Here is a 23,333-nt window from a genome sequence, read left to right on the forward strand (position 1 = left end):
AGACAAATCCGACAACTGTCTGCACCAATAATTGAAGCCTTGGAATTACGCAAAAGCCAAATTCCGAGATGCATGGGTCAACTGTTCGTTGATATACGACAAACTGCCGCAAGAAGACAAAGCCTGTAGTAAGAAGTCAAGCATGACATCTGAAGAAATTAGAAAACAAGATTGGCCTGCACATCTGAAGCTGACCAGAAGTTTGTCCCCAAAAGAGCCGTTTTGGATTCAACGGACAAATCAAATTCAAATCATTTGATCCTCAAAATACAACTATAAAAGGCCAAGCAATCCTCTTGGATCATTTCCGATTTATACAGAAAATACAAGTGAGAAAGATACAAATTCAAAGCACTCAAAAACAAGAAAGAGATCTTACACCAACCTTCTATTCCTTGTGTAAATGCTAGATTGATTGCCTGTAATCATCTAAAGTGTTCTTTATCTGAAGAAGAACAATTTTGTTTTCAATTGTAATATTGAGAGTGTTGTGCTGAGTACTCGGTATTAAGTACTCAGTGGTAGAGAAATCTAGGTGCTGGGTTGTAGCACTTAGTAGGAGTTGAGTAGACGAATAGAGGAAGGTACTCTTGCATATTCAACTGCCTTGTAACCGGTTTGTGCTCTACCTTTAAAGAGCTCAGTATTGGATTCTAAAAGCCCGGAGGAGTCTGGGGACTGGACGTAGGCGGAGAGGCCGAACCAGGATAAGTCATACTGAGTAATTTCTAACTCTCTTAATATATATATATATGCATGTGTTGTTTGTTATACTTACTTAGCATATAAACTGTTTAAAGCTGACACTGAGTAAAATTAGAGTGCTGAGTTGGAAGCTGACCACAAAAGTGTCAATTCCCAACTCACAAGTGAAACAATCTTAGTCAACATCTGACTAAAGTTGTCTCACACTAAGATCGGCCAAGCTGACCAAAACTGAGTTAATAAACTCACTAAAATTATCAAGTCAGCAAGATTAATTAGCTAAAAAGTTACATTAGTTCCTAACCCCCCCTTGGAACTAATCACACGGGACCAACACTACGTGGCTTTGATTCCCAAAAAAATTAACGGGGTACGTAGGAAGCTTGACAAAATAAGAAATTATCAAGTCCAAGCCAAAAAATATTGGAAGATGAACTTACAGGGAAATCTGGTGTGCAAAGGGTGAAAAATCACGGAAAACTCTTGCAGGAACTGAGAAGGCAGTCGAAATAAGAAAAAACGCCAGTCAAGAAGCAATAAATTCCACCTACATGCGGAGGAGATAAAAAGCCCTAAAGGACTTTATGGAACTTTTAGGGGGGCTTCTGATAACATTCGCCATAAAACATGAAGGATTAAAGCTGAGAATATTTCCACAAAGGAGGACCTGAAGGGTGAAAAGACAAGATAAGACCCGCCTCCCTGGCATATAGGGCGTACGGCTGGAAATACGACGTCGTACTATGAGTTAATCCTGAGATCCGCCTAGAAGGGTACAGCTGGAAATACGGTGCCGTATTGTAGATCCATTCCGAGATTCGCCTAAAGGAAGAATATGGGATCCGCCCCACATGACGGTCCGCCCTTATGGAAAACTAAGCAGGCATACAACGAAACTCATTATCATTAAGTTAGCACTAATGATACCTTAAAGACAATAACAACTCGGAGATTAAAGGTCAGAGTTAAGCTGCATTAAAGGTCTCTAAACCACTATCAAGGAGAAACCTATGGCATTGATGATAGTAATAACTCCATTAATACTTAAACCCTCAAGTATAACTAAAGTAACATCAAAACCCACATTCAAGGACAATAAAAGGGATTAATGCGATTGTTACAGAATTGCATATAAATACCCCAGCTTCCTGGTATCAAAGGTACACTTACACACTATCCTCAACCCTACTTTGTCATTACAGTTTATTCTCTTGAGAATTTTATTGACTTAGGCATCGGAGTGTCCCCGGCCGATTCTATCGACGCCTCACAGGGAAGTGTTCCGATCAAGAATCTTTTCACAAGATATCACATACATAGATAGGAAAATTTAAGATAAATGTTTGGAAAACGAAGAGAGAGAAAAAGACATTAGAGAATAAAGAAATGTGATTTAAAAAATAAAAAAATAATATATAACAATAAAGGTATTATAAAAATTAGTGATAAAGGATAAATAATTATTTTTAGAATTTGCAAGTTCTGCATTTTAGGTGAAAAAGTTAAAATGATCATGTTAGACAATCAATTGGTTCTAATAGATGATATGTATTTCATTGTTATATATTACTACCAAATTCAATGTAGACCCTTCGGGCAGGGATAATCATTCCGGTCTTGGGATAGGCAGTGACCATTCTCAAGAAACGACGGCAGGAGGGCCCTTGATCTATGAGTCAATGAAACGACGGCAGGAGGGCCCTTGATCTATCATCAATAGAGGGATCAAAAAAGGGCTTTGCTTCCCTTTACAATATGAAGAAAGAAATAATAAGGGTCGAAGTTTAGACCGCTCATAGTAGTTTTACCTATAGAAAAGATCATGAAAGAGGCGATCAGAATGATACTCGAATCCATTTACGATTCCGAGTTTCCAGACACATCGCACTTCCGCTCGGGTCGAGGCTGCTTCTTTTATAGGATCGGGGGGATAGGAGAAACGATTTTAGCTTTTAGAGCAAGAAAGTCGGGTCCAGTACGAGCGAGATTGAGAAACAAATGCCCGTTCATTGGGGTCGCGGACTGGTACATGGACAACTGTGTGGACCGATGGGCTTACCAGTCTTGATCCTTATAAAGGACGATGCTACCACATCGAGCCCATTGCTTGAGAAGAAAATCATTAATATATTGCTTATGTAGCTTACCTTTTTTCTTTTTTGAAGAAGGTTATGTTTACTTCCATTATGGGTAATGTATTTAGGTTTAAAGCCTTGCGCGCTCTATGTCTAGAGGATCTACGAATCCCTCCCGCGTATTCTAAAAGTATTCTAAAACTTTCTGAGGCCCTCTCACGGCATCCAGAGATAAATTGCACAAGTATGGACGTCCCCTATTGGGATGTACTATTAAAATGAAACTCAAATTGGAATTATCTGTTAAGAACTATGGTAGAGCTGTTTATGAATGTCTACATGGTGGACTTTAAAGATAATGCGAACGTAAACTCCCAACCATTTATGCGTTGGAGAGACCGTTTCTTGTTTTGTGCATAAGCTATTTATAAAGCGCAGGCGGGAAAATGGTGAAATCAAAGGTCATTACTTGAATGCTACTGCGGGTACATGCAAAGAAATGATCAAAAGGGTAGTATTTGCCAGAGAGTTGGGAGTTCCTATCATAATGCATGATTATTTTATAGGGGGTATTCACGTTTGGCATATGCATGCTTTGACCGAGATCTTTGGTGATGATTCAATAATTTGGTGGAGGAACTTTTGGACACCCTTGGAGAGATGCGCCGGGTGCTGTAGCTAATCGAGTAGCTCTGGAAGCATGTGTACAAGCTCGTAATGAAGGACGCGATCTTGCTCGCGAGGGTAATGAAATTATCCGTGAGGCTAGCAAATGGAGTCCTGAATTGGCTGCTGCTTTAAGGTATGGAAAGGGGATCAAATTTGAATTCCCAGCAATGGATACCTTGTAATCCAGTGATTCACGTTTGATTTATTATTTGAATTGCAGTTAAACTCTGCCCAATCTTTTACTAAAAGGATTGAGCCGAACCCAAGGATTCTATTGTATAGATTTTTGTCTCTTTCGTTACCAGAAAGAAATGCCTAAGGTAATGCCCATAGCTCAGACTGAGGTGGCCCTATACGGCTTAGAACAGTACTGATGCTAACGTCTTAGACCAGGCAGAGGTGGCCCAGACCTGTACTTTTTTTATTACTGATCCCCGTAAAGCTTACTGAACCTAGATTGCTGACCAATCGAGGTGTATCACAGCCAAAGAATGGCCTTTAAGATCGAATTGGGGCTCATGAAAGTTACGAAAAACCGTGTTTTTTCGATATAAATAGACAATTTTTGAAAATTGTATATCTTATGTAATTCAATTTGTGGGATCTGGGAAGCAAGGTGTTACCGAGCTGATAGCCCTTGCTAAATTTCAAGAAATTGATAGAATCACGTCTTTTTTGCTGTAAAAAAATCAACGAAAACTTGATAACTAATATGCACGGCATTCGAAAAATGAAATGGTTTTTCGGAAGTCTAATTTCTGGGCTCGAGCAGACCAACTCGGAGAGGTACATCGTAGCTTTACCGGGACGGAGTCTCGGTCGCAAAGAGAGAGGTTCAAAGTAGGGGAACTCGATCAAAGCGAGAGGTACGGAGGGAGTACGAAGTTTCTTTCTTTACCGGAGGACAAGAAAACTTAAGTACTTTTCCCGGGAAAGAGGAAAGGAAGTCGACCAGACCAGTAGCGAGAAGTAAAGGAGTGGCATCAGCTCGACCTGGGGAAGAGGCTTAGGAAGAAACTTTACCAGGAACGAACTCCAGCAGAGGTTTTAAGTTGGCTAATCTCCTCTCAAACTTGTTCCTGAAATCAAACTGAAGAAAAGCAAGAATTTCTTAGTTTACGGAAAGAAGCTAGCAATGAAAGACTTAGCAGTACAGGTACAGCTAGCACTGATCAAAATGTAAAATCGCCAAAATTATCGACTATTTTTGTACCTTATTAGTAACCAGCAACTAAAGCGCTAATGAGCAATGGCTTTCTTTTCTATCATAGTTGCAAGGCTTCCAAACCTTAATTAAGTACCAAAGGCTGCTTTCGCTTGCTTTCATAAGGGGGTTGTTCACTACAAACTATCAGCGCTTTCTTAGATTGAACAGTAATAAGATAAGTCGTTGTTCAATCTCTAAGGCGGCTTTCCGCGGATAACGGAGCGCCTAAGCAGAGCTTGGGCCTATGGTTGCAACCAACAATTGCCTATCTTCGCCCAAGATAGACCATTAGCGCAGAAAAAAGTTTGACATAGTCACCTATCTATATGCTTGAGCCTCATGAGGGCTTGCTTTGCTATCCAGACTACACAGATATATATAAAGGCCTTTTGCTCCTTCTTGAATTCTTACTAAGTGTTGATGAAGCATCTCCGTTCTCTGATATCCTCATACTTTTTTTTGTGTGTCACTATAGCTTAGCATCTCCTCGTGAGATACATCGTTGCGGTTGGTGATAGGGGTCAAAAACCCCTATCTTTGGGTACGGTTTTAGGACGGTTTTTAGTGTTATTTCGTGAATAAGCGAACAATTCTCGCATTTATATGCTTTTGTGTGAGTTAGTTAGAAATTGGAAATGTTTTATTAACTTTTCGTTGTTTAGGCTCGTTTTCTGATCATTTTAGGCAAATATGGCCAAAATGGCATGTATGTTATAATTCCGTTATCTTTTATAGCTAATTGATCCGCCAAAAGTCGCACCAAACGGAGCGTTTGCTCAAAATGAGCGATTGGCGGGTCAATTTAGCCTTGAGACTAATTCTATTTGGAGTTTTTGTGCATGCGCAGGGATAAGTTTGGGCGAAAGTTACATCATGGGACATCGAGCAACCGCGCGGAGGCGTGCAGGGCAAAACCGCTCGTCGGACTGGCCTTTTTAGGCCAGCTCGCCGTGAGCAGGCCCTCAGGGGCCTGCTCGGGCGAGCTGGCCGTGCCAGCTCGGGCAGGCTGGCCAAGCCAGCTCGCCGAGCAGGCCCTCAAGGGCCCGCTCGCGGCCAGCTCGCCGAGCAGCGCGCCCTGCTGGGCGAGCTGACCTGCGGAAATTGGTCAAAAATCCCAATTTTGCCCCCACGACTCCACGACCGGTCCCACGACTTCCTACCTGCATAAGGACACGAAATAGGTCAGAAAGAGGGCCCGAGCTACGTCTATAAATAGAACTTTTTTATTGTAAATTAGATATCTTTCATTATTGTAATTTCCTTAGCTTTCCCCTTGAAAAATCCTCTCCACCTCCTCCATCTCCTTCAACCTCCATTGAAGAACTTCCGAAGCTCCATCCACCGAGGATTATTCAAGGTTCGTCCTTAAGACCTAGGAAGCCGGCTGCAGAGTAGACAGGTTCCCTGAAAGGGATTTTCGTATCACCTTTTATCTTTCCTTGTTTGTACTCTTTGATACAGTCTATGAATCCTAGGCTAATTGTATCCTGTGACATTGTTCTTCGCCTTTAATAATATTTTAGCTCTTATTTTGTTCTATGATTATTTGTTTAATCTTTTTCTTACGCTTTATTCAATTGGTTTAACTCATTCAAAAGCCCCAAAATCTAGTAGGCACATATTGTGAGCTGAATCTGACCTAGTCAGAGCCTAGGAGATTGACGACCTCTTAATTGATTAAGCCCAAATTGCTGAGCCTTAGACTTAGTTTCGGCCTTACAAGGGAATCACGCACTAGAGACTTCAGGAGGGTAAGTAGGGTTAATCGCCTTGAATACAAGTGACTTATATTAGGTTTTTAATCTATTGACCTAATAATCTAACCTCATTATTATCGTTCATACCATGTTCCTTCGGGTAATTGCATTAGTGAAAGATCACCTAGGAGTAGTTTAACTTAATTAGGAGTAGAATAACTTAATTAGAATTAGAGTAATTTAGCTAGGAGTAGTATAATTCAACCTAGGAGTAAATTAACTGAGCAAAACAAACTCAAAACCCCCAAAGCCTAGATAACACCTGAAACCAAGTAGCTCGATACTTGCAGAAATAAATCCTGTGGACGATACCTGAACTTTTCCAGAATTTTATTACTTGATAACGACGGGGTACACTTATCCCTTAGTGGGTCTTCTCTGAAGGCGCATCAAGTTTTTGGCGCCGTTGCCGGGGATTTATTTCTTCTGCAATATCGAACCAAAGGTCGATTTGTTAGTTTAGGCATTCCTTGTGAATATCCTTTGTCTATATCGTTTATACATGTATACTTGTTTATAGCTGTTTACATTCATACTTGTTTATAATTATACTCATTTATATTTATACTCGTTTATAGAAATAGTTGTTTATATACGATTCTCTTGTGAATATTCTTTGTTCATATCATACATACTTGTTTATATTTGTTAATAGTTATACTTGCTTATATGTATACTTGAACTTGTTTATACCTATACTTGCTTATACAAACGCGTGTTTATATTTATACGTGTTCATATCATCTATACTTGTCAATATTTTATACTTGTCCAAACTTGTTTATATATAATTCTTTATAACTTCTATACTTGTTCATATCTTTTGTATTTGTTCATAACTATACACTTTTACTTATCAACTTTTGTGCTAGAACTTCACTTTTTCTCAGCATTCTCTGATCAATGAATTGGCAAGAAAGAGTCGAGTGGCAAGCTCAAAATTTTACTATCCCATCAAGACAATACATTCATGCCCTGGAGAATGAGGCTCCCAATCCCTCCATGGCCGATTTAAATAAGAAAATGGATATCTTGATGGCGAAACTGAGCCTCAACACCAATGAAAGTGTAAGTTTTGTGGGTAATCACCAAAGGTATAATTCTAACCCCAATTCTTACAGCTTTTATGGTAGTGATTGGAGGAGACCTCAACACTCAAATCTGTCCTACGGGAACCCTAACATGTTGAGGCCTCCAAATAAGTTTGTTAATGAGCACATGGAAAACGAATTGGGAATGTTCCCTTACGAACAAGCAAGCCAAGTTCCTCCACAACCCTCTAGCTCACGAGATGAGGTGCTGTCCCTTTTGAAAGGAATATCAGCCCGACTTACAATCAACGAGGAGGTTTGCAAGGACTTGAGCAACCAATTGGCTCAAATAAACCATAAGATGCAAGAGCAATACCGAGATGCTCTCCCAGGCATAAAGGAAAACATAGAAATCCCACAAAGGGAATCAGCTCAAGCCATCTCCTTGAGGAACGACAAAAAGGTAGAACCAAGCCCACTGTCACATGAATCACTCAAGGTAAGTGAGGAACCGGAAGCGGTAAGCAACCCCGGTTCAAAACCTAAAATCCTAAATCATGTGATAGAAATAAATGATCAAATCGAAGCTTGTGTATATCAACTACCTTTTCCTCAAAAGTTAGAAAAGTTTGGATTTACTCCTTGTTCAAAAGTTTTCATTCTCTTCGACCTACCAAGAGAATCCAAAAGGGAGCAAACCAAACGTTTTCATAGTCTGTTTAAATTTGGCCTCTTGTTTTTATTTAACTCATTTGAGGCTCCTAATCCGTTTTGTAGGTACGAATTATTTGTTAAGGAATTTGAATTCCTAATGCGAATGTCAGCATACACCTAGGAGGGAATTCTATGTCGAGCTCACCGACTATAACGTAGCGCTTCTTGGGAGGCAACCCAAGTTTTAATAAAACTTTTCAGGTTTATTTATTTAGATTATACATTTATGCTTTTAGTTTAATGGTTAGTTTTCTTTTACGTTTTTTCTAGTGTTCGGGTTTAAAATTAAAAAAATAAAAAAAAGCGTAATTTCGCCCCGGGAGGCCCAGCTCGCCGAGCTGGGCACTGCCGCCCAGCTCGCTGGGCACCCCAGCTCAGGCGAGATGGGCACTGTCGTGCCAGCTCGCGCGAGCTGCTTGGCCGAGATAAGCAACAGTTCGGGATTTTTAAAACCCGAATGGAGCTGAAAAAAATATAAAAAATTTTTTTTTTGACACCGCAAATCATCAAGTTTTTGGCGATTGCCATAAAATCAGTAAGTTGTCTTCTCCACCCTAACTTTTTGCACATGCGCTTGATGGTTTTAGATGCAATGTTGGAACTTATTGCATATTTTAAGTGTGAGGAGGAGGGGTAGACAAACTTACAAAAATTTGTATAATTTTTAAATTTTTGTTGCGTCGTGTCTAGTTTAGTTTAACGTTTTCGGGTTTTATTTATGTTTTTGCATGTTTAGGACCTAAAACCGTGAACCTCCTTCGAATCTAAACTTCGTTATTTGTCCTTGAGGGCTGAGAACCGAATCTAAGATTGCATGACAACTAGTTTAGGTGTAGGACACAATCCTTGTATCTGTAAAAGCATGAGCTAAAGTTTGCATTTAGACCCTACTTTTGAAGAAATGCTAAAATCATTACTTAGGTAGATAACTTAAGAATTGAAGGCATGTGATATTAAACTCGAGTTTGGGGAGAACTAGTAAGCACAAATTTGAAACCCATGAACTGTGAGTTGAATTTGAGCCCAAGAGCGAACATCAAAAAGCTCTTTTTCTTGACATTTTTATGTGAATGCTTTGGCTTGTGGAAAGATTACAGATTTTGCACCTAATACTGAGTTGAACCTACATGCGTTGATTTGAGATGTTAAACGATGAATCAGCCTCATTAGAATTAACCTTTTCTTTACCTTATTTTCTCTTTTTCATCTACTCTAAGAAGCCCCTTTGAGCCTGTATTTTTGTAGTTTATAGATTTTTCTTTCGTTCTAACCCACATTTTTTTTGCAAACCATCGTTTGGTTTGTTGCTTAACCCGAGTTTTTACAAGGTTCGCATCGAGCCTTTATTTTCTTCTAGCGCTGTATCCTTGTTTATGGCACCATAGTAGCAAGCCAAAAGGCTAAGAAGTGACTGAGCATCACTACCCAAAAGAAAGAAAAAAAAAGAGAAAAAAAGAAAAGGAAAAGAAAAAGAGACGAACAAAAGAGGGAGAACTCTATCTCCCAGTTCCTAAAATTAGAACGTCTCAGAAAAATATATATATGTGAATAAAAAGCTCAATCACTTCACAATTTGCTAAAGCCATATTAAACTTCGTTTTTCCAGCGCTAGAACTCCTAACCCTTGTTGTACCTTTAACCCCCTAACCACATTACAACCCCAATTCGAGGCTGTTTTTGATATCATCGGAGTCATATGGCATAGTAGAGGAACTCGGATGAACGTGCAAAATCAACGTAATCCTAAGCAAGAACATAAGCCGAGAGTAAACACTTTAGCCACCAAAATTGTGTGAATTGAGTGAACTACCTATGGTGAGGTGTTTTACTTAGCTATCCCCTTAAGCTCGTTTAATTGAACATGTGTCCTTTTTCTTAAACATATGACCCGTGATAATTGAAATGCGGCTTTTGGATATTGTGTCTCTACTTTGTATTTCCGAATGCATGTAATTACATATGCTTGAAATTGTGTCAAGCACCTAGTCAAACCAGGAGGTTTTCTAGCTTGCTTGTGATTGCGGGTTTAGTTTTTTAGTTTACTTGGGGACAAGTAAAGTTTTAAGTGCGAGGAGGTTTGATAGGGGTCAAAAACCCCTATCTTTGGGTACGGTTTTAGGACGGTTTTTAGTGTTATTTCGTGAATAAGCGAACAATTCTCGCATTTATATGCTTTTGTGTGAGTTAGTTAGAAATTGGAAATGTTTTATTAACTTTTCGTTGTTTAGGCTCGTTTTCTGATCATTTTAGGCAAATATGGCTAAAATGGCATGTATGTTATAATTCCATTATCTTTTATAGCTAATTGATCCGCCAAAAGTCGCACCAAACGGAGCGTTTGCTCAAAATGAGCGATTGGCGGGTCAATTTAGCCTTGAGACTAATGCTATTTGGAGTTTTCGTGCATGCGCAGGGATAAGTTTGGGCGAAAGTTACATCATGGGACATCGAGCAACCACGCGGAGGCGTGCAGGGCAAAACCGCTCGTCGGACTGGCCTTTTTAGGCCAGCTCGCCGAGCAGCGCGCCCTGCTCGGTGAGCTGACCTACGGGAATTGGTCAAAAATCCTAATTTTGCCCCCACGACTCCACGACCGGTCCCACGACTTCCTACCTGCATAAGGACACGAAATAGGTCAGAAAGAGGGCCCGAGCTACGTCTATAAATAGAACTTTTTCATTGTAAATTAGATATCTTTCATTATTGTAATTTCCTTAGCTTTCCCCTTGAAAAATCCTCTCCACCTCCTCCATCTCCTTCAACCTCCATTGAAGAACTTTCGAAGCTCCATCCACCGAGGATTATTCAAGGTTCGTCCTTAAGACCTAGGAAGCCGGCTGCAGAGTAGACAGGTTCCCTGAAAGGGATTTTCGTATCACCTTTTATCTTTCCTTGTTTGTACTCTTTGATACAGTCTATGAATCCTAGGCTAATTGTATCCTGTGACATTGTTCTTCGCCTTTAATAATATTTTAGCTCTTATTTTGTTCTATGATTATTTGTTTAATCTTTGTCTTACGCTTTATTCAATTGGTTTAACTCATTCAAAAGCCCCAAAATCTAGTAGGCACATATTGTGAGCTGAATCTGACCTAGTCAGAGCCTAGGAGATTGACGACCTCTTAGTTGATTAAGCCCAAATTGCTGAGCCTTAGACCTAGTTTCGGCCTTATAAGGGAATCACGCACTAGAGACTTCAGGAGGGTAAGTAGGGTTAATCGCCTTGAATACAAGTGACTTATATTAGGTTTTTAATCTATTGACCTAATAATCTAACCTCATTATTATCGTTCATACCATGTTCCTTCGGGTAATTGCATTAGTGAAAGATCACCTAGGAGTAGTTTAACTTAATTAGGAGTAGAATAACTTAATTAGAATTAGAGTAATTTAGCTAGGAGTAGTATAATTCAACCTAGGAGTAGATTAACTTAGCAAAACAAACTCAAAACCCCCAAAGCCTAGATAACACCTGAAACCAAGTAGCTCGATACTTTCAGAAATAAATCCTGTGGACGATACCTGGACTTTTCCAGAATTTTATTACTTGATAACGACGGGGTACACTTATCCCTTAGTGGGTCTTCTTTGAAGGCACATCAGTTGGCCAGAGGCTTCTTCCTCAATGAACTCAGTGAGAAATTGATTTTTTAGAGCATTTCCAACTTTTTTTCAATTTTAGAGAGGATATTCATTACATTAAATTATCAAAACACATAATGTTCATGTCACATTATCGGTACATCATCAATATGAAATAATAAATTTTTATTATATTAAACTATTTTCTTCAATCCCGACAGTCCTCGCTTGGTATGCACCAAGTCAAAGGAGTAATGTAATGTAATCAATTTAATTAATTCGTTAAATTATTTATCAAAAAATATTTTTATGATTTTTTAGTATTTATTTATTTATAAAAATAAATTAATAAAAAATTTAAATTAGTTAATTAAAAATATATAAAGAAAACGAAGAAAAAATGTTTTACTGGAACCAATTTTCTCAGTAGGAATTTTTTTTAAAACACGATATTTTTTTTTACAAACGGTAACATATGCTCAAATTATTCAGTCTCCCTTTTTTTGGTATTAAGGAGTTAAAGCAACAGCAAAAACAGGAAAAGAAAAAAAAGGAAGAAAAAGAAAAAAAGGCCCTGGAGAAACCCAGCACCTGCTACATATTACTGCTAAATAGAACTGCTAAGATCTAAGATCCTTCGAAAATGAACTACCCCTCTAAAGTCTTCTTCAATTAACTGCCTAAGGGTTACAGGAGGTTCCAACAATGTTTGCTTTCCCCAGGACGCCTTCAACGCTTCTCTCGCCAACCAATCGGCACAACGGTTGGCCTCTCTATAAATATGCTTGAATCTGATGTTCAGGATTTTTTGGAAGCCTAGTATGTTACCGAGGACAGCCTTTAAGGGGTGGACAGCCAAATGGTCTTTGTTATCGTTGAGGAGAGTGATTAATTCTGAGCAGTCTGATTCCACAACGAGGAACTGGATACCGAGCTCTACCACCAATTCCAATCCCGTAAGAATCCCCCAACATTCCGCAATGAAGTTGTCTCCTTTGCCTATGTGATGAATAAAACCATGAATCCACCTCCCATTGGTATCTCTTATTAACCCTCCGGCCCCTATGTTCTTCATACTCGAGCAACACGAACCATCTGTATTCAAGGTACGCCAGGGGGGGTTGGGCTTCATCCAGCTAACCGGAATCTCAGTTTGGGGCCTGCTTTGGTCTCGCGATTCTGCAATCACGCAGAAATTAGTGAACAATTGGATACATCGGGTTTTGTCATGAGGAATGGCCCTGCTATTGTTAAAAATGATGCAATTCCTCCATTTCCATTGGAACCATAGACAGACGGCGAAGGTGATATTCCACTGTATCCCCCAAGGGCCTATGCTGTCATCCTTCAAGTTTACCAACATCCAGTTTTCGAAGTCCATGGAGAAGAAACAGATTGTAGCCAAGGATGGGTTGAGTGCTAACCATGTAGTTTGACTTGTGTTGCAGTCTCTAAGAACGTGGAGGGTTGTTTCGTCACTGAGATTATAGGCAGAACATGAGCCAGAGTCCACCAAGTGGCAACGTTTTCGCTCATAGTTGGTGAGCAATCGGTTGTGAAGGGCAGTCCATAGGAAGAAACGAATTCTGTGCGGAATTTTGAGCTGCCAGATAAACCGCCACTTCCAGTTTTCATTCTCCCAATTCCCCTTAGGTACCATATGATAGGCCGACTTGGTTGTGAAGCTGCCATTGCTGGTTCCATTCCAGCTCAAATCATCCTTGGTAGAGCCAGAAGCATCTAATCGGACTGCCGCCATTAGTAGGTGCAGCTCTAGTGGGATCCATTTTTCAAAAAGTGGCCAATTCCAGTTGCCGTCTGGCTTCGTGTATGCGCTGATTCTAAAATTAAGGTGGGAGTCTGGGATGAGGGGCACACGGTCATATATGCGAAAATCTCCTAGCCATTTATCATGCCAGAAGCTAATGGTATTTCCATCTCCGACATTCCAAATCAGTCCACATTGGAAGTCACTTATGATAGAGAGTATGCTCCTCCAGAAGTGTGAGCACTTTGCATTTCGGGTCTCTGCCTCCAAAAGACCTGTGTTGGGGAAGTATTTCGCTTTTAAGACTTTAACCCATAGCAAATCAGGCTCCCGAATGATACGCCATGCAATTTTCATCAACAGGGCTTTATTCTGATCTTCCGTATTCTTTAGACCAATTCCCCCTTTGTCCCTCGGTTTACACACGACCTCCCAAGGAATTAGATGAATTTTCTTTTTATTTTCTTGGTAACCCTAGAGAAAGCTTTTGTTAAGGCTGTCAATTCTTCTAGTTGTGTTTTTAGGGAGCCGGTTTGTGATCATCGTATGAGTTGGGATGGCATTTGATACAGCTTGAATCAGAGTCACCCTACCTGCAATGGAGAGGGAGTCTGCTTTCCACCCAGATAGTCGACTGCTGACGTCATTGACCACTCCTGCAAAATCGGAGACTGTCGTGCGATTTTGCAACAAGTTTACCCCAAGGTACTTACGGAGACAGGCCATGAGTGGGAATTTACTCTAGCTGCTGAGGTTACGGGCCAGGCTAGGGGAAACATTTTTGGAGAAGCAGATTCTCGATTTAGTCAGGCTAATCTTTTGGCCTGACATCTTGCAGAAATTCTCTAGGCATTGGTTTATAATTTCCATCTGCTTGGGAGATGCTTCAGCAAACAGGAGAAGATCATCTGCAAAAAATAAATGGGTTAGTTTTGGACAATTCCTAGCAATCGAGAGTCCTCTCCATCGGCTTCTGGTAACTTCGGTCTGTATCATTTGGCTCAGGCACTCCATGCATAGCACGAAAATGAAGGGGGACAAGGGATCGCCCTGACGGATACCCCGGGAAGGCTTAAAGCTTTCAGTGAGCTCCCCATTAAAGGCCACGCGGATGTTGGAGGAGGAGATACACTGATGCACTAAAGTAACCCAATGTCGAGGCATTCCTGTGCTTTGGAGGGTGTCTATAATAAAATCCCACCTAAGTCGGTCGTACGCCTTTTCCAGGTCTATCTTGATTGCCATAAAGCCCCTTTTACCCCTTTTGATTCGCATAGAGTGAACTGCCTCCTGGGCTAAGATTATATTATCATGGAGTTGTCTTCCTTGAATGAAGCTAGTTTGGCATTCATTTACCAGCAGGGGCATAATGGGTTTTAGGCGGTTAGTGATTAATTTAGTGACAATTTTGTAAATCACTGAGCACAGGCTGATAGGCCGAAATTGATGTAGATATTCAGGAATGTTTACCTTCGGGATTAGGACGAGGACAGTTTCATTGACAGACTCAATGGATGACTCGCCCGAGAAGCATCCGAAGACAAACCGATAGACGCTTTCTGCAACAACCTTCCAATGTTTCTGATAGAAGCTGGCATTTAGGCCGTCAAGCCCTAGAGCTTTGGTCGCCCCCATGTCAAAGACAGCTTGTTTGATCTCTATTTTGGTGATAGCACTAAAGCAAATTTGGAGTTGATCTTGCGGGATTGGCGGAAAATTTGCCTGTAGGGGGATCGTTTGACTCCAGACATCATCTTCAGTAAAAAGGTCTCTAAAGAAACTATAAGCCATATTTTTCAACTTGATCTGATCCTCAGTACTTATCCCAGATTCATCCTTGAGTGAAACAATGCGATTACGGTGTCTTCTAATCATCGTCGAGATATGAAAATACTTCATATTTCTGTCCCCGTCCTTAATCCATTGCTTACGCGATTTCTGAAACCACAAGAGCTCTTCCTGTTTCATGATTCCTATCAGTTTCGTCTGAAGCCTGCATTCCAACTCGTAAAGGTGACTTTTCCACCCTAGGGTCAGAAGCTTTTGGATGCCCTCAATTCTTTTGAGAATACGTCTTTTCTTTTGGAAGATGTTCCTAAAAACCTCACGATTCCACACCTGAACTTTTGATTTAAAGTTGGCGGATGCAAGGTGGATGTCGTATCGAGGAGCCCAGCTCTATCTCACTAAATCTGAAAAAGACTCATGCAACTCCAATGCCAGTTCGTACCTGAAGGTTTTATTTAGCCTAGCTGAATTGTTGAAACCCTTCAGGCTACACAAGATTGGCGCGTGATCGGAGCTTCTGAAGGCGAGAGTTTTTGTCGCGGCTTCCGGGAAGGTTAAGCGACCAGAGGCATTCATATAGGCTCTATCCAGTCTCACTTGTAGGTGTTTCCGATGCCATGAGAACCTCATACCCGTAGTGCCCAGGTCAATTAAGCCAACTTGCTCAATTTGCCATCTGTGGGTTTCACACCTTTTCACATACAATGGAGAGCCCCCCCCGTTGGTCCTCAATGTTAGCTATGTCATTGAAGTCGCCAATTACCACCCATGGGTCGCTAGGAGAAGGCTGTAAATTGAATAAGTCTTCCCAGAGTCCACTTCTGGTGTAGCTGTTGGTGCTGGCATAGATGATAGTGAGGAAACAAACCAACTGGTTACCATTTGTGAGTTTCCCATTGGCTGCTGGCTGCTAATTGACTGAAGTTGTATTGGTTTTGTCTCCAAAAGAGCCAGATGCCACCTGATCTTCCCTCAGCTTCAGCTTTAACACAATTCCATTGTTTAAACTTTTTAATGATATCATCTGCCTTTGTACCTCCAATTTTAGTTTCCATAATGGTAAACACCGATGGCTGGTGAATTTTGAGCAAGTCGTGAAGGTGTAGGAGGTTATGCTTGCTAGCAGCCCCCCTAATGTTCCAACTCATTATTAACATAAAATTAACTGAGAAACGAACTAGTGAAACTCAAAGCTATAGAAGCTTTTTAGAGATGGATCTTTTCCCCACACCGGGGGTCGAGGAGCTCGGTAATTGCAAATTGGATGTCGGGCCTGTGGCTCTGTCTGGCGGTCTTCCTCCAGTTGCAGAAATGTGGGTGAATTCATGTTTGAAGGCTTCTAAGAGTCTCTGAATCTTCTTGGTGATGGAAGCAGATGGTAACTCCCTTTGATTTGTAGTGATTTCTCCTTGATTGAAATTTCCTGGTGTATGATGAGCTTTGAGAATGGCGGGGAAAGGGTTATGGTTAATATTTGGTTGTTCGGCTAGCATGGTTGAATTCGTGGGTGGAATGTTTTTAGGGGTAGGGGTGGGAGAAGACAAAGTAAGGAGGGTGGTTTTGGTAATAGGACTTTTAATTGGGTATGGTAGGCATTTAATGCTTGGGATCAAATGGTTGCATTGGGAGTCTTTATTTCCTCCCTAATAATTTGCAGTTGTGCGCTGCCCTGTAATTTATCACCAGCAATTAATGCTTTATCGCTGTCATGGTTAGCACCTTTGTCTTTATTTTGACCTGCTGAGATAGTATTCTTGTTTGCACAGGAGGGTCCTTTGGTATGGTTGATAGCTTGTCTTCTACTTCATTGGCTGTTGAAATTGTCTTGTCTGCATGGGTCTCCTGTTCTTTGGTAGAATTATTTGTCCTAGTCGGTTTCTTGCCTTTAGATCGCCGGACGACCATCCATGGACCGTAGTCATCCACAACCTCATCTCTATGGACAGCCTCCCCATTTTTCGGGTGATTTTCGGGTATAACAGGCTCTGATTGACTAACCTCCGCTTTGTGAGTTGGGCATTGTTCCATGTTGTGTCCGTACCGACCACAATGAAAGCAGATGTTGTGAAGACCTTCATATTCAACTCGATAAATCCTTCTTCGTAGTTTATATTTTGCTAAAAGTGGTTTGGAGAGGTCGAGTTCCACGCAGACTCTAGCATATTTACCCCTTGTACTTGCAGAAGAATTTTTATCCACATATTGGGCTACTCCTACCAAGTTCCCAAATTTCATCAGAGAAGGGGCACTATAGTATTCTATAGGGAGACCTGGATAGACCATTAGCGCAGAAAAAAGTTCGCCCAAGATAGACCATTAGCGCAGAAAAAAGTTTGACATAATCACATATCTATATGCTTGAGCCTCATGAGGGCTTGCTTTGCTATCCAGACTACACAGATATATATAAAGGCCTTTCGCTCCTTCTTGAATTCTTACTAAGTGTTGATGAAACATCTCCGTTCTCTGATATCCTCATACTTTTTTTTGTGCGTCACTATAGCTTAGCATCTCCTCGTGAGATACATCGTTGCGGTTGGCCAGAGGCTTCTTCCTCAATGAACTCAGTGAGAAATTGAATTTTTAGAGCATTTCCAACTTTTTTCAATTTTAGAGAGGATATTCATTACATTACATTATCAAAACACATAATGTTCATGTCACATTATCGGTACATCATCAATATGAAATAATAAATTTTTATTATATTAAACTATTTTCTTCAATCCCGACAGTCCTCGGTTGGTATGCACCAAGTCAAAGGAGTAATGTAATGTAATCAATTTAATTAATTCGTTAAATTATTTATCAAAAAATATTTTTATGATTTTTTAGTATTTATTTATTTAGAATTTTTTAAAACACAATATTTTTTCTTTTACAAACGGTAACATATGCTCAAATTTTAGTTGACAACGTCATATGACATAATAAAACAAATAACCACAACTTAATCTAGTGACATATTGATTGTCAATTAAAATGTGTAGTTACATTTTTTTAATATATCAGGCGGCGCTAAAATGACGTTGAGATGTCACGATAATAATTTCGGTGAAAAAATGTCTGAAAAACGTTCGAAGTGACTTATTTGAGACAAAATCTAACTCAAGTGATTTTATTAAGACAAATTGAATTTTTGTGACCTTTTAAGTATATTGTCCAAACTTTAGTGACCGGCGATACTAATTACCCGCTAAATAAGTAATATTAAATATCTAACACATAAATTGCAACATAAATATCATAAAACAAAATTCACAGAAAACTTTAAATAGACGTTCTCTTGAGTATCTCTTCCTTCTTTTCCTCACAATTCATCCTTGGTTCTGCACATAAAGTCATGCTCTTCCGTAGCAATCGTGTCTGCACTTACAAAATTAGATTTTCATGAAATTTTATGGAATCAATATTTATAACATCGTAGCTATTTATGTATGATAAATACACAAACAAGACATACTTATAGATGACACTCTGTTCCAATTTCCTGTAAGAGGTTGCTGATAACTATTCATAGAGCCTTGCTGGTAAGACACACCAACATTGGAGCCTCCTAAATTCTATATAACATCGTACAAGAAAAGACATATAGCCAAATAAGTAATAGTCATTAAAGAAACATACTATGAACTTATCAAATAACAAACAATTGAAAAAACCTGATCATGTTGAAATGGTGATGTGAACTGTATGTTTGGATGCAAAATAGGTGGTGTAAATTGCATTCCTGGAGGAATAACAATATGATTGAATTGCGGGTGAAAAGATAAATCATATGGCATTTGAATTCCATTTTGCAAGGTATATCGAGGTATCTGTTATAAAATTTCAACATTGGGTTAGCGAAATAAAAATCATTAAACAATAACATATAAGTTTTAAAACATTATACCTGTTCATTCATTTGATTCTGTGGAGCAAAAATTCTTCTACAATCATCACTTTGAGATGTCACCTTAAGACTATCTGTTTGTGGTTCCCTTTGGTGTTTTGCTGAAGTATCTACATCTTTCTTTGATCTTTTGCTCCTAGTAAGTTTCTCTAGAGCATTCTTTGGTCTCATAGAATCCTCCTTATGAATAATTCTTTCTTTAGTCTTGATTCCTTTCACTATATGCTCACTAAACTCATCAATCACAACCTCATATGTAGTATTATTAATCACTGAGATGTCTTCCAGAGGATGTTGACGGGTCCTTAAACATGTCTTTACATCAGCTAATGTCTTGTAAAGAGCATTTGAAGCAATTTCATAAGCCTCATCCGATTCAGCAGCAATAGTTGCCAATTCAGTGTGTAACCGAGCCAAGTCTCTGTAACGCCTTGCTATTTTTCCCTTTCGATCATCATCATCATTTGAATTTGGATAAGACACCTTCGGTACTTGATCTCTAATATCTTTTCTCCATCTCTTTGAAATGTATTGGCTAGGAATAGTCTTCACATCATTAGCTGAAAGAACCTTTAAAGTATGTGAACACAAAATTCCAGCAAATTCGAATTTCTTGCAACTGCATGTGATAGTATTATCAACTGAATCAAATGTCACAATATGATGGAAACATTTTCCATGATTAGTCACTTCATATATCCTCATAGTTCCAATGTCACTAAACAAATTAGAGGTGCAATCATGAGCTTTACATAACTCATTTTGGAACCATTTAAATACTGCCGGTGTGTATACCTTTACTACATCCTTTACCATCTGACATGGGAATGATAATGCAGGGGTTGTGTGACTTGCTTTAAAATCAGCTACTAACTCTTTATAACGACGATCATCAACTAATCGCTCAAAATGACGAAAAAATCGCAGCAAATCATACTTGTAGCTCACATACCTTTTGATAGAATTATTCATGCTTTCGCTACGCTGGGTAGTTGTAATGTCTACACTGAATGTTTCATGCCCATAGACTAAAGCCCATTTCTCCTTCACAGAAAATAATCGGCTCAACCATGCGTTATCTTCGAGTTTGTATTTTTCAAGCATCTTCTGCCAAGCCATTATGAAGTCTTCAACATCTTCATAATCATATATAAGACTACTAAAGTCTTTAGCGAAATCCTTAAACTTCTCAAAGACACATTTAAGATGCTTAGCAGCGTTTTGATATATGTGCCAAATGCATAACCGATGATGTGAATCCGGCCATTGAGTGGCTAAAGCTTTAGCCATTGCAGGATCTTGGTCGGTCAATATGCTTTTTGGTTTTTTCCCTGACATTGTATTCACAAAAGTGTCAAACAACCACATAAAAGTTTCAGCAGTCTCGTCATATAACAATGCAGCTGCAAAAATAAGTGTTTGCTTGTGATTATTAACACCAACAAACATTGCAAATGGTCTTCCTTCTTTATTTTTCCTGTAAGTGGTGTCAAAACATACTACATCACCAAAGTAATCATAATCTACCTTCATCTTTGCATCAGCCCAGAAAATATTAGTTATCAAATCATCTGCATCAACTTGTATAGCATAGGTAAAACTAGGATCATTTGATTGCATTTTTTGTAGATATTCTAATACACCACCTGTATCCCCTGACTTCATCTCTATTGTTCTCTTTGAACGTAAATAGTTCCTATAATCTTCTGCAATAAATCCAAGATGCTCACGCCCACCAGCTTGTCTACTCAATAACTCAAGAGTTTCGTTTGGATCTAGTCCTGAATCATCAGCCATGTCAGCCATAATATTTTGTGCTAGAGATATTTTTCTATGAGATCGAAACCGATGTGTCTTACTAGGAGTTGAAGTCAAATGAGTATGATTAGCAACAAAGTCTGAAACAACATACTTTTTAGACAACAGATCATACCTAATCTTCATTCTTGCTCCACAACCAAATCTTGTTTCTGCACGATGAAATTTTACATACATGCTTCTCTTGTCTTTTACACGTTTACCTTCAGCTGAGCAAACAAATATTCTGTCCATCAGAAATCCAGTGGATGATGTATGTGCTTTACTTAGCCTCGTACCGAAACCGTATTTATATTCATATCGATTATAAAAATCATGTGCATTTTTTTCTGTTTCAAACTCCATACCAACAACAGGGATAAATTCTTGATGCATTCTTGAATGAATAGAATCACTATCTTCCAATCCACTGCCTTTATTTGATTCTTCTTCACTACATTCATAATTCAGTTTGCTAGATATTACATCGTCATTAATATCTGTACTTTCAACCTCCTTCAAAAATATAAAATCAATGTGTTAGGCACTCAAAAGTAGGAGTGAGCAAAACCGAACCAAAAACCGAAAATCAAAAAAACCAAATCGAAAAAACCGAACCAAATCAAACCAAAATTGAATTCGATTTGATTCGGTTCTGATCTTTTAATATTTTCGATTTTTGATTTGGTTCGGTTCGGTTTAGTTTGGGTATAAACCGAAAAAACCAAAAACTGAATTACTCTATTTTATTTTAGAGTTTTTAGAAATCGGCTAACCCCAAAAATCTAAAATTAAAATTTAACACTAATTGAATGTATTGAACTAAAAATAAAAAGAAACAAACTCACCCACACAAAATCAACACTAACTTGTTATATTTATGTATTATATTGCTCTGTTAAAAACAATAAGAACTTAAAGGTAAAAAGTTACAGAAACTTTCCAAAGTTCCAACTAAATATTAGAGTATTATTGTGGTTTGGATTTATAATTAATCTTTTATTGTGGAATTATAATTATTATTATTTTTGTGGAATTATAGTTATTGAATTACAATTTATAATTATGAAAAAAGTTACATCCTCACAAAAAGTTCCAGAGTTAGAATTTTACAATTATGGAATTACAATCTAGCCGTTAAAACCCAAAAACCTTTGTTCTATTCTATACAAGCTGATTTTTTATATTCATACACTTTTTTTGAGTTTTTGGTTGGTTTTCATGAAAACATAGTGTCAGAATCACCAAGTCGGATTTTTTTTCCCTATTAATCATATTAAATATCAGTCATATTAATATTAATGACATGAGCACTTCATAATAGTATACAAATTAAAGAAATTCTAATATTATATACACAATGCTCTATCTTACTTAGACATAGATATAAACACACAATAATAAAATAATCCAAAACTATTTTTGCATATTGCAAAACATAAACAATAATTTAGTGTAGGTTGCTTCTATATTATGATCAAACAAAGATAGAAAACAATCGGACTAAAACCAATAATTTAATTTAGGTTGTTTCCATATTACTCTATTAATTAGATTCCATTGGAATTTTTTATATGCAATTCTATAATTTTAGAATAGCATAAGAATAAACAAAAAAAAATTTATGAAACTCTTGATACTTTTGATGCATTAAACCATCAATATTTCAATTTGACACATTGAAACCTTGATCAATTATAATGTAAAATATATAAATGGCGTCTTCTAAATACCTTTATTGATTCTGCCTTGTTGCTCGAGTTTAATGACACATAATTTCCATCTTCCATGAATGCTAAGTTCTGTCTATCACACCTTTGCGCTAATATCGGTTAAAGTCGGATTGGTTTTGACTACGTGGAGATGGAAATAGTAGGGACTGAAATTGCAAAGAGAAAGAAATTGGAAGTCGGAAGTCGGAAGAAAACGACAACGATCCGAATCGGAAGATGAAATTTTGATTGAAAGAGAAACGTCAATAATAATCGGAGTAAGAAAATTTGATTGATGAGAAAATTGAGAAATAAAAATGTATCACCAACGTAAAGAAAGTAGAAATAATAAGTTCCATTAAATCAAAATTGTGTATTATTTAATGGAAAATTGAAAAAATATTGGTAATCAAATCCCTATGAATATGGATGATGATGGTTTAAATAATAAAAATGAAGTAAGATATGGTTTTTGTTGATGTGATACAGAGATTTCAGGAGAAAATTTTGAGAAAAGAGACATGAGGAGAGTTATAATCTATTGGGTAGAGCTTTTAAAGTTGGGTTGTTAACAACAAGAAATACGGGTAATTAAACTTTAATAATTTAAGTAGGTAACTAGAGTTAAGGAGG

Source organism: Euphorbia lathyris, chromosome 1, assembly GCF_963576675.1.
Source record: "Euphorbia lathyris chromosome 1, ddEupLath1.1, whole genome shotgun sequence".
Lineage (NCBI taxonomy): Eukaryota > Viridiplantae > Streptophyta > Magnoliopsida > Malpighiales > Euphorbiaceae > Euphorbia > Euphorbia lathyris.